Source organism: Coregonus clupeaformis, chromosome 5 (assembly GCF_020615455.1).
Source record: "Coregonus clupeaformis isolate EN_2021a chromosome 5, ASM2061545v1, whole genome shotgun sequence".
Taxonomy (NCBI): domain Eukaryota; kingdom Metazoa; phylum Chordata; class Actinopteri; order Salmoniformes; family Salmonidae; genus Coregonus; species Coregonus clupeaformis.
The window spans coordinates 41521270-41534060 of NC_059196.1; positions in this window are offsets into that span (position 1 = coordinate 41521270).

A 12791-nucleotide genomic window follows, 5' to 3' on the forward strand; every position below is an offset into this window, starting at 1 on the left:
TCCCTGAAAAGTTGCATATCGCGGGGGCTGTTCAATGCTCATGCAGTACGCCACAGGATGTTTTTGTGCTGGTCAAGGGCAGTCAAGTCTGGGGTGAACCAGGGGCTATATCTGTTCTTAGTTCTGAATTTGTTGACACTTAACACTTATGTTTCTTAAAACTGCATTGTTGGTTAAGGTCTTGTAAGTAATCATTTCACTGTAAGGTCTACACCTGTTGTATTCGGCACATGTGACAAATAAGATTTGATTTGGTAGTGGTTGAGGGTTAGTGTAGTGGTTGAGGCTCGGGTTGAACCATGACATGAAGCTAGGGTTAGTGTTGTGGTTGAGGGTTAGGGTTGGGATAGTGGTTGAGGCTAAGGTTTGGGTAGTGGTTGAGGCTAGGGTTTGGATAGTGGTTGAGGTTAGAGTTGTTAGGCTAGGGTTGAAGGTTAGGTTAATGGTTGAGGCTAGGGTTGAACCATGACATGAAGCTAGGGTTAGGGTTATGGTTGAGGGTTAGGGTTGGGGTAGTGCTTGAGGGTTAGGGTAGTGGTTGAGGGTTAGGGTAGTGGTTTAGGCTAGGGTTGAACCATGACATGAAGCTAGGGTTAGGGTTATGGTTATGGTTGAGGGTTAGGGTTGGTGTAGTGGTTGAGGGTTAGTGTAGTGGTTGAGGTTGAGGTTAGGGTTATGGTTGAGGCCAGGGTTAGTGTAGTGGTTGAGGCTAGGGTTAGTGTAGTGGTTGAGGCTAGGGTTAGTGTAGTGGTTGAGGTTAGGGTTAGTGTAGTGGTTGAGGCTAGGGTTAGTGTAGTGGTTGAGGCTAGGGTTAGTGTAGTGGTTGAGGCTAGGGTTAGTGTAGTGGTTGAGGATTAAGGTTGTGGTTGAGGTTAGGGTTGTGGTAGTGGTTGAAGCTAGGGTTAGGGTTGAACCAGGATGTGGACATGAAGCTGATGGGGGAATGAATCAGTGATTTCACAGCCACCAATCAGAGAGTAATATGAGCTGTCAGTGTCCAAGGTAACACATGACAACCAATAACAGGGCTATTCATTGAATTCCTGTCCTTGGTTTGTGAGAACAACCTCTGGAAGGCTGTACGTTATCAAATTAGGAAGGACAGTTTAGGCCCTGTCAACACAATGTGTGTGTGTGTGTGTGTGTGTGTGTGTGTGTGTGTGTGTGTGTGTGTGTGTGTGTGTGTACCTGTGTGTGCCAGTGTTTTATCCATGGGGAAATAGAGAGATGTGACAGAAAAGCAAGTGAGGGATTAGAGAGACAAGGAAAGAGGGAGAGAGATGTGGAAACGTGTGACATGGAAAGAGAGAGAGAGATGTGGAAATGTGTGACATGGAAAGAGAGAGAGAGATGTGGAAACGTGTGACATGGAAAGAGAGAGAGAGATGTGGAAATGTGTGACATGGAAAGAGAGAGAGAGACAATGGAGAGAGGGATGAGGGAGAGATAAATGGATACTCAAACATGGATCTTTCCTGTCACCTGTTGACAGTAGCAACACATCCATGTCATATGTAACATACAGTTTTTATTGAATTATTCATTATGATGGTGATTGATAATTGATTATTGAATTTCAATAGCATTGAGGAAATACATTCTACTTACAAGTACATACAGTACACACAAACATGCACACTATCACATTTACCTGAGTGGTAGTGGTTAGTTTCACCAGTTTGAGTGGGATTCGAAGAAATCTGTTCCTTTAGGGGTCAATACAAACACACACACACACACACAAACACACGCTGGGCCAAAACAGTTAACGTCAGACGAACGTCGGACTAACGTCAGACCTGCCACTCTGAATCAGGCCTCTCCCTTTCAGTCTGTGCCTTTGTAGCTCTCCCCGAGGTGTGGGGAGACACACACACACACACACACACACACACAAACACACACACATACATACATACATACATATACACACACAAATACATGCACATACACGCACATTAAATCACACACACATGTACACATAGCAGAACCCCTACCCCATCCCAAGCACAAACACACAGAGTCCAGGACAATGATAAACTGTGACAGTGTGTCCTGTGGGAGGGAACCATCAAGCATCACCCCAAAATAAACCTCTCCTGAGGGGAGCAAATAGAAGGGCAGAGACACCTACAGACTGCATATTACAGATTACAGACTATATACTACAGATTACAGATTACAGATTACACACTACAAATTACACACTACAGACTATAGACTACAGATTACAGACTACAGACTATAGACATCAGATTACACACTACAGATGACAGACTATAGACTACAGACTACAGATTACACACTACAGACTACATATTACTGACTATAGACTATAGACTACTGATTTCACACTACATGTTACACACTACAGACTATAGACTACAGATTACAGACTATAGACTACAGATTACACACTACAGATTACAGACTTTAGACTACAGATTACAGACTACAGATTACACACTACAGACTATAGACTACAGATTACAGACTATAGACTACAGACTATAGACTACAGATTACACACTACAGATTGCAGACTATAGACTACAGATTACACACTACAGATTACAGACTACAGACTATAGTCTACAGATTACACACTACAGACTATAGACTACAGATTACAGACTACACACTACAGATTACAGACTATAGACTACATATTACACACTACAGATTACAGACTATAGACTACAGATTACAGACTACAGATTACACACTACAGATTACAGACTACATACTATAGACTACAGACTACAGATTACACACTACAGATGACAGACTATAGACTACAGATGACAGACTATAGACTACAGACTACAGACTACAGACTACAGATTACAGACTACAGACTACAGACTATAGACTGCACACAACACAAACACTACTCAACACAACCCTCTAACTGTATCGCAAACACACACACATACACACAAACAGGAAACCCCTCTACCTTAATCTAACACACACACTGGGTGCCCCGTAGACTGTGTGAGTACGCATTGGAACTGATGCTGTAATTGCGTGTGAATGTGGTGCTGTTAGTTATTCATGTTGTGATGGGCGCAGGCTGTGGGATGAAATGTGATGCTTATCGCTCTAAACTACAGACAGACACACACACAGACAGTCAGGCATGCTGAAATGGGATGCTTATCACTCTAAATAAAAAGGGCAGACATTTAATATCCACAAACAAGAGACACGACAAGGACCACAAACGAAGCCTGAGAGATAGAGGGGGGAGGAGAGGAAGAGGGTGACAGTGGAGGAGAGGAAGAGGGGACAGTGAGTGGGGAGGAGAGGAAGAGGGTGACAGTGAGGGGGGAGGAGAGGAATAGGGGGACAGTGGAGGAGAGGAAGAGGGGACAGTGAGGGGGAGGAGAGGAAGAGGGGGACAGTGGGGGGAGGAGAGGAAGAGGGGGACAGTGGGGGGGGGAAGAGGGGGACAGTGGGGGGGAGGAGAGGAATAGGGGGACAGTGGGGGGAGGAGAGGAAGAGGGGGACAGTGGAGGAGAGGAATAGGGGGACAGTGAGGGGGGAGGAAGAGGGGGACAGTGGAGGAGAGGAAGAGGGATACAGTGGGGGGGAGGAAGAGGGGGACAGTGGAGGAGAGGAAGAAGGGGACAGTGGAGTAGAGAAAGAGGGGACAGTGAGGGGGAGGAGAGGAAGAGGGGTGATAGTGAAGGGGGAAGAGAGGAAGAGGGGCTCTATCATACTATCCAGGTCTGTACCCAAACAGTTTGAGCTTCTACTTTTAAAAATCCACCTTTCCAGAAATAAGTCTCTCACTGTTGCCGCTTGCTACAGACCCCCCTCAGCCCCCAGCTGTGCCCTGGACACCATATGTGAATTGATTGCCCCCCATCTATCCTCAGAGTTCGTACTGCTTCGTGACCTAAACTGGGATATGCTTAACACCCCGGCCGTCCTACAATCTAAACTAGATGTCCTCAATCTCACACAAATTATCAAGGAACCTACCAGGTACAACCCTAAATCCGTAAACATGGGCACCCTCATAGATATCATCCTGACTAATTTACTCTCTAAATACACATCCGCTGTCTTCAACCAGGATCTCAGCGATCACTGCCTCATTGCCTGCGTCCATAATGGGTCCGCGGTCAAACGACCACCCCTCATCACTGTCAAACGCTCCCTAAAACACTTTAGCGAGCAGGCCTTCCTAATTGACCTGGCCCAGGTATCCTGGATGGATATTGACCTCATTCCGTCAGTAAAGGATGCCTTGTTGTTCTTTAAAAGTGCTTTCCTCTCCATCTTAAATAAGCATGCCTCATTCAAAAAATGCAGAACTAAGAACAGATATAGCCCCTGGTTCACCCCAGACTTGACTGCCCTTGACCAGCACAAAAACATCCTGTGGCGTACTGCATTAGCATTGAACAGCCCCCGCAATATTCCACTTTTCAGGGAAGTCAGGAACCAATATACACAATCAGTTAGGAAAGCAAAGGCTAGCTTTTTCAAACAGAAATTTGCATCCTGTAGCACTGACTCCAAAAAGTTTTGGGACACTGAAAAGTCCATGGAGAATAAGAGCACCTCCTCCCAGCTGCCCACTGCACTGAGGCTAGGAAACACTGTCACCACCGATAAATCTATGATAACTGAGAATTTCAATAAGCATTTTGCTACGGCTGGCCATGCTTTCCACCTGGCAACCCCTACCCCGGCCACCAGCTCTGCACCCTCCGCTGCAACTTGCCAATGCCCCCCCCGCTTCTCCTTCACCCAAATTCAGATAGCTGATGTTCTGAAAGAGCTGCAAAATCTGGACCCCTACAAATCAGCTGGGCTAGACAATCTGGACTCTTTCTTTCTAAAATTAGCAGCCAAAATTGTAGCAACCCCTATTACTAGCCTGTTCAACCTCTCTTTCGTATCATCTGAGATCCCCAGAGATTGGAAAGCTGCCGCGGTCATCCCCCTCTTCAAAGGGGGTGACACTCTAGATCCAAACTGTTACAGACCTATTTCCATCCTGCCCTGCCATCCGAAAATATTTGAAAGCCAAGTTAACTAATAGATCACCGACCATTTCGAATCCCACCGTACCTTCTCCGCTATGCAATCTGGTTTCCGAGCAGGTCATGGGTGCACCTCAGCCACGCTCAAGATCCTAAACGATATTATAACCGCGATCGATAAAAGACAGTACTGTGCAGCCGTCTTCATCGACCTGGCCAAGGCTTTCGACTCTGTCAATCACCGCATTCTTATTGGCAGACTAAATAGCCTTGGTTTCTCAAATGACTGCCTCGCCTGGTTCACCAACTACTTCTCAGATAGAGTTCAATGTGTCAAATCGGAGGGCCTGTTGTCTGGACCTCTGGCAGTCTCTATGGGGGTGCCACAGGGTTCAATTCTCGGGCCGACTCTATTCTCTGTGTATATCAATGATGTCGCTCTTGCTGCTGGTGACTCTCAGATTGTTAAGAGAATTTCTATCTCTAATTCAACCTAAGCTTGAATCATTACCAGAGGTTGTAAGGCTCTGGTTTTAATCATAAATGATTCAAGGTCCACAACCAGCAAGAATGATCTGTATTTTTATTCATGGAGAGCTCTGGCGCCAAAACCCATACCCTCCTGTTTTATACCCCTTGACACACAAAGGCACTTTGCTCCGCCCACCTTTAGGAGGCTTTTTTAAACAGTTTCCACCTTCTCCTTCACCCTGGAATGTTTAGTCTCGCCACCCTCTGTTATTGGGTTGATACTACATTCTAATTATAACACAGTTTACACATTTATACTGTATTTGGGGTGAAATCCTTTAGTCATTATTCTTAAAATACAAATTAATCTAACAATCCACCCCTTTGACTAAATGTCTTCACATTCAGGATAAATGTATTTTACAAGCATGATTAATCTCAGAGATCACGTCAGAACTAATAAATATTTCATCCAATTGCGGTCTTTCAGGGTCCAAATCCTCGTCATCCACCAAGCCTGGAGGAGTCCAGAGTCAGTCCATCTCTCATCATTGACTGCATTTCACCAACGCCTGACTCACCAATCCTCGGACACAGGGAACAAGACAACAACCACATAATACAAGAATACCCATACAAACACTGACCGCTCCTAAGATGGTGGCTGCTATGGTTTTCCATTTACCAAATATTTCATCAAACCACCCTATCCACGATGTACTAACTTCTGAGTTCTCCGTTTATTCTTCACTTAGTGCAGTTAATTTTGTAAGAGCTCTGGTGACTGTCCCATCCAGTGTGGTGTTGTTAGGGATAAATGTGCAACAATGGCTTATCATTCTATAGACACCGGCCCTTTCTGCCTGATCTAGAACCAACCTCTACTAAGAGCGGGATGGTGGATAATCGCTCGGAGATCCCCTTTACTGCATCTCTAGTCTGGTCAATAAATCGTTGTTGGTTGTAATAGATATAATTTATCCAATCCATATTTTTGTTTATTGTCACCCACCAGAAAAATGTTGTGGTAAAACCCTCCCATATTTGATTAATAGCTTTGTATTCGTCTGGAACACCCCTGGGGATGCCTATACCATCTATCCAAATTGGGCTATTTCGTTCCTGACCTATATTTCTCCTCCTCCTGATTATTCTTCCTGTCACTGGTCTTTGATGACTAATTCTTACAGGTTTGGACCAACAATACTGGTGCACAAGTACCCACCCATCCTTCTGGTAATGTCTGTCGAATGCTCCCTTTGTTAGTACATGCCCACCACACATCAGTCAGAGGGATGGTAAGGTTCCTAATTTTTCCCCTCCCTTCCTTATCTAAATCAGTCACATTAATTTTCTCCTTACAGCCATCAAAATCACCCAAGTTACGGGTGCCATTTCTATGTCTGCAACACTGGTATTCGCCAGGAGTTAAAGTGAATCTAGGTGGGCTGGCCGAGTAAGTCAACTTTGCCAGCCCAATCCCTGTGCAATTGGGCTCTTTTTGATTGGACCCCAGGTCTAATACACAGGGAAACATTGCCTTTGGCATTGGGGCGGTCAACATTGTCGGTCGCCCAATGGAGCATGCATAACAATTGGTCTCCCCCAAGGCCCTAGCGGTGTACTTCATCCATTTTAACCAGAGATTCTCCTCAGGGACCCCCTCCACTTCCCCTTGGTTCCATTCTTGGAGGAGAAAATCTTTCATAGTGGTCGGGTTAGTCGAATTGACTCCGTCATCCCTTGACTGATCTACTCGGTCTATTGCTATTAATGGATTAATGACAGTACCTGTGCCCTCCATATCTTTTGACTCCATCAAATGTAATGTTAGACAAGTATCCCATCCGTATTCTTCCGCGCAAGCCCAGTAAGTTATTTTCATGTCCTCTTTAGTGACCTTTACTATCGTTACTACCATCTCCGTGGGGATGTCGTTATACCTTCTTATCCTACCATCTGGATGTCCAGCCCCCCCCTCATATCTCCGTCCCCCAGTATCTCTAAATACCTGAGCCCAGGAACAATCCGCAGAGGGAGCTGAACATAAATACAATGGGATCTTATAATCCCACGTTGCTTGCTTATCCGTCCAGATAAAATCCCTAATCCTAATTTTGAATCTTACTCCCCACCCTCCTCTGACTCCTATTTTGTAGATCACTCGTCCTTGACGGTCAGTATGTCGGGTCGCTTCCCTTTTATTTCTTAATAATGGTAAGGCCATAGCGTAATTGGTGCGAGGTGGTGGTGGATCTTGACATACCAAGACTATTGCCGAGACTATGATGCAGCTCAGGGTCACCCATATTCCCAAAAACCGCCAACCCTCTCCTGCCTTTAGTCATTCTGCTTGGTACCACCCCATACTCACACCCTAAGAACACACTACAGTGATGATAGGTCGGGGTAGGAGATCTTCGTTGACAGAGGTGATCCCCGGACCCTATTGGTCTAGTTCTGCTCTCCAACTCTGTGTGTGTTTCAGTGGTGCTTGTATGTGGTCTTACCTCTTGCAGTGGGTAACATGGACCCAGGTTACTCTCTCTGCTATTCTAATGGCCAAGGCAGTGACCAATATAACCTGATAGGGCCCTTCCCAACAGGCCTCCTTCCAGTTATTCTTCTAGTGACTGGATGCTCACCAGTCACCTGGTTAGATAGAGTGGGTCACCTTCTCCTTTAGTTCACCTGTGGGGCACAAAACCTCTGACATACGGGTGTGGTTAATAAACTATCTTCACACATGTTCAGATTAATCTAACATTTTCTGACTGCATTCTCTTTCTAGACTGTATCTAAAAAAAGTATTTAAGTATTTTGTCCTCTCCTTCGTATATTATTTAATCCTACAATTAGCCTCTTCCCCCCTCTTGACACATAGTTCTGCTCATGTGTCAATATTACCACCTACCTAAACAATCCCTTAGGTAATTTATCAACCAATTGCCATGCCTTTCATTTTTGAGATTGTCTTTTGCTTCTTTATTGCTCCTCCCACTTCCTTTGTCTTTATGGCGGCTAAATTCGACTTTCATTCAGTTCAGAATCAATTAGTAATCCAATCAATCAATCTCTTATCTTGTAAAAACCCTTATGTTTAGTTCAAACTCTGTTCTACCCCGGCTCTCCCGGGCTTGACCTGAAGATTGATTGTTGGACATGACAATTCCATATTTAGGTCACCTAATTCTTCTGCCTAGCAACAAAGAATAAAAACCTCTATGTTCATGATTAACCCAGTTATATCTAATAGCCCACCAAAAAAAAAAAAAACTCACCATCTTTAAATCACGACCAATGTCATATCCCTATTTACTCTCTACCATTTTGGTAACATCCCTGATATATGTATGCCTCCTTAGAGTTCCAAATGATTTTACCATGGGCTGCCATTGCCTTCCCATAGATAAGATCACCTAATTTACCCGTATGCAGTACATAATGGAGTACCCAAGCTTTACAGCAGTCTATCATTACCAAAAAGCTCATCATTCTTCATCTATTTTTTTTTTTCTCTAGTCCCTATCTTCCTGATCCTATTGCTAAATCAATGATCTAGGCAATAGCTGTCTCGCCCTAGATTGTACATTCCTCTGATTACTGCAGCTTATTGCATTAATTTAGGTTCAAATATCCCCCAACAAACCGTTCCATCCCACAGCATAGTAAATACCACCTATGAACTGTTGAAAATCCCCTAAATTCAACATAACAACACTTTATAAACATCATGCTGGGTGTGTTGTTTTTTTATTTGAAAAACCCAATTGAAAAACAACAATCAAAGATAGCCAGGCTCAACTTAATTTGGTAGCTCCCTTTTATGACCTAAATACTGCTTAACTTCACTACTGCTCCCCCTCCCCCTTAGCAACATTCCAATGAGATAAGCTAATCTCTTTCTCCTGGTTATACATGATTTTAACCTTCAATTACCATCAGTAATCTAAAGATGGTAGTACACACAAAACATGATACAGATATCCCCAGTCCTAACCCATCAATAATGTTTGTATCAATCTAATTCCTCATAACTGATCCATAAAACCACCCAAAATTCCTCGAGTATCTAATGATTATTTAATTGATTACCCTAAATCTGCTACATGTGATCTCTTTTCAAATGATCCATTATCAATTATTTGTTCAACCCCCTAGGAAAATCTGTCTCCCCTTCTATTGTTCCTGTCCCCCTTGTAAATGTCATATATCAGTTTTTAGCCAATACAATCACGGTTACATCAAATGTTCCCTCAGTTAATGGTATTTTCTCCCTAATATTTCATACTCCTCTTATTTCCCTAAATGAGATTTAATCCCTTGCCTTTCCTCTACTATCCTTCTATCATTACTGAATCAATGATAATAACTCTAATAACTATCAATAATAATTGTAATAACTATTACAAATTATATTGTGCCCTTTTTCTGATAATGTTATAATTGTAGCCTATTCCATCACTTTAGTTTAAAATATAAGTTTCTTTATAAGAAATCCAGAACCCACCACAGGCTGGCGCTATTCCCCCAGCACAACAGCCAATGCCACTTGCTTCCCCGTAACGAAAATAAATTATCGTTCTAAAATTTACCAACTATTTGTATTTTCCCGCTAACCCATTTCAGTTCGCTATTCAATCTCTTTAACCGTTCTCTCTGATTTGGCCCCAATCAATAAAACAAATACTTGATATCGTTGATAAGCATACACTTAATGACATTCCTACCATCTGAACTATGTACTGTCTCTCACCTCTACACCCCCTCTCCTGCTCCTTCCTACATTTATGGGGGAGGCGCGGGACCTTCCCTACAAATCTTCCTTCTTAGGAAATAATGTCATTCGTACTTGTAACATATTTTCATAGACCTATCTAGAATACTACTAAAGCTATCTAATGCAACTTTTAATACACGTAAAAACTCTCTCTCCCTACACCCATTCCCCATTGAATAAGTGCGTCTTCCTAGTTACCCCCCAACCACGCCTCAAATCTTTTATTCAGCATTTAACCAACCAAATACTAAGTAGTATCCGGTTATCATTCATACCCGCCGTTGAAATCCCTCATACACACAGATTTCACCTTATGCCATTCAAATGTCCAACACAACATAATAGTTCAATGGAACCCTCTATTGGCTCTCTACTATTTATACATTACTTCTATAACCACTTTAGTTATGGTCCGATTACCCATTAAACCTTATCACATAACCTTATCACCTAATCAAACAACGGCACAACCTCAAACTCATATCGGCCGGCTGGTAGCCCAGTAACCAAGAGCACCGTCTCAGTAACCGAGGTCGCCGGCTCCAACTCCCGAGCCGACCAGGCGAAAAATCTGCCGATGTGCCCCCAAGCAAGGCACCCAACCCCCACTGCTCCTGCAAGTCGCTCCGGACCAGAGCGTCTGCCAAATGACCAAAAATGCAAATGTTAATATTCTCTACTTTCTCACTCATGACGTACGTCTACGTTTGAGTGAGAAAGTTCATACATATGTATCATTGAAATTTTATAGGTATCTCTCAAATAATCGCTTTGTGGTGTTTTTAGCCAATTCTTAATCGACACGTATAATTTTTTCAAACATTTTACCCGTTGAACCAAAAAATAGACTGTCCTATCTCCGACACTGCCCTTTCCTTTACCCCTGCAGTCACGATGGTTATGACCTGTTCTGTTACAGTATTTACACGGGGCCATACACTTTTGCCAAATATTCCTTTGTTACAGTTAAAGCACTTCCTCTCTCCTTCGCGCTTAAAAAAGACCCTCGCTGTCTCTAGCCCCTCCCCTCGCTGTTTTTTCAAATCCGTTCCACAGTTTACATGCATCTGCTTAATCATAACTTCTAACTTTTCCACATTGAGATGCCCAATAAATCATATTCCTTCGATCTCCTCCTAACATATATATTTTATCCCCCGTTAATTCTCGGACCTCTTTAGAAGATTTATTTCCCATGGTGGAAAAATAAGAAATCCCCCCGTTTAGTAATAATTCAATCCAGAATTATTCTCCTAGGAGCTCATTATTAGTGCGTCTCTTGAGCCAATGTTATGATCTGCTTTTGTAATTAACCATTTAAAATTATCCACCCGTAACCCAGAGTTTTTTTTCCGTTCTCCAGTTTCATGAAAGGGGTCGATAACCATTTTTTCTCACGCAACTTATTTTTAGCTCCTTCCTTGAAACAATTATCACGTATTCCGATGGATTCTCAAGTCTCACACGTACACAACATTATACAATCATTTGCTAAATCTATTTGTAACCTAGAGGTCGTAACTGCTCCGGTTTCATGAAACAGACAGAGTTATAGCAAATCCCCAGTTGTTTACGCGACTTTTGACCTGTTTAATGCACACGACAAAAATCATCCCCCTCCCTGTTTTTATCGTAACACTGTACCCAGTACAATCTCAATAAAAACTAGTTTACATTTACATTACATTTTAGTCATTTAGCAGACGCTCTTATCCAGAGCGACTTACAGTTAGTGAATACATATTTTTTTATACTGGCCCCCCGTGGGAATCGAACCCACAACCCTGGCGTTGCAAACGCCATGCTCTATCAACTGAGCTACATCCCTGCCGGCCATTCCCTCCCCTACCCTGGACGACGCTGGGCCAATTGTGCGCCGCCCATGAGTCTCCCGGTCGCGGCCGGCTGCGACAGAGCCTGGATTTTTACATTGGTGATGGCCATTCACCCCGTGTCATTTCGGACTAGATTATTTTGGTAATAGCTATTTACCTAGGGTCAATTACGGACCCTCCCCGTTTAGTAATAATTATTACTTCCTTTGAGATTTTGGTAACTATTCTCTGCCCTTCACAATAATTACTATTCTTATACAAGTTCAAATCATTTCACCAAAATCCATGAATAAAAATTACTGACCTTTTCCTTGCAGTTTGGATTTAAATGCTTTTTCAAACTCGTTAACGTCTTTATCGTTCATAAGAGTAATCACCGGCCTGTTTATAACCTTAACGTCGAAGGCCAGGACTATTCTCCACGGATGCAATCATCCGCCCGTGCACGGTTTCGGTGTCCTTAGAACGACAAAGACGTATTTAAGCTCCGCTCAAAGGACCACTCTGTTAAGAGAATTTCTATCTCTAATTCAACCTAAGCTTGAATCATTACCAGAGGTTGTAAGGCTCTGGTTTTAATCATAAATGATTCAAGGTCCACAACCAGCAAGAATGATCTGTATTTTTATTCATGGAGAGCTCTGGCGCCAAAACCCATACCCTCCTGTTTTATACCCCTTGACACACAAAGGCACTTTGCTCCGC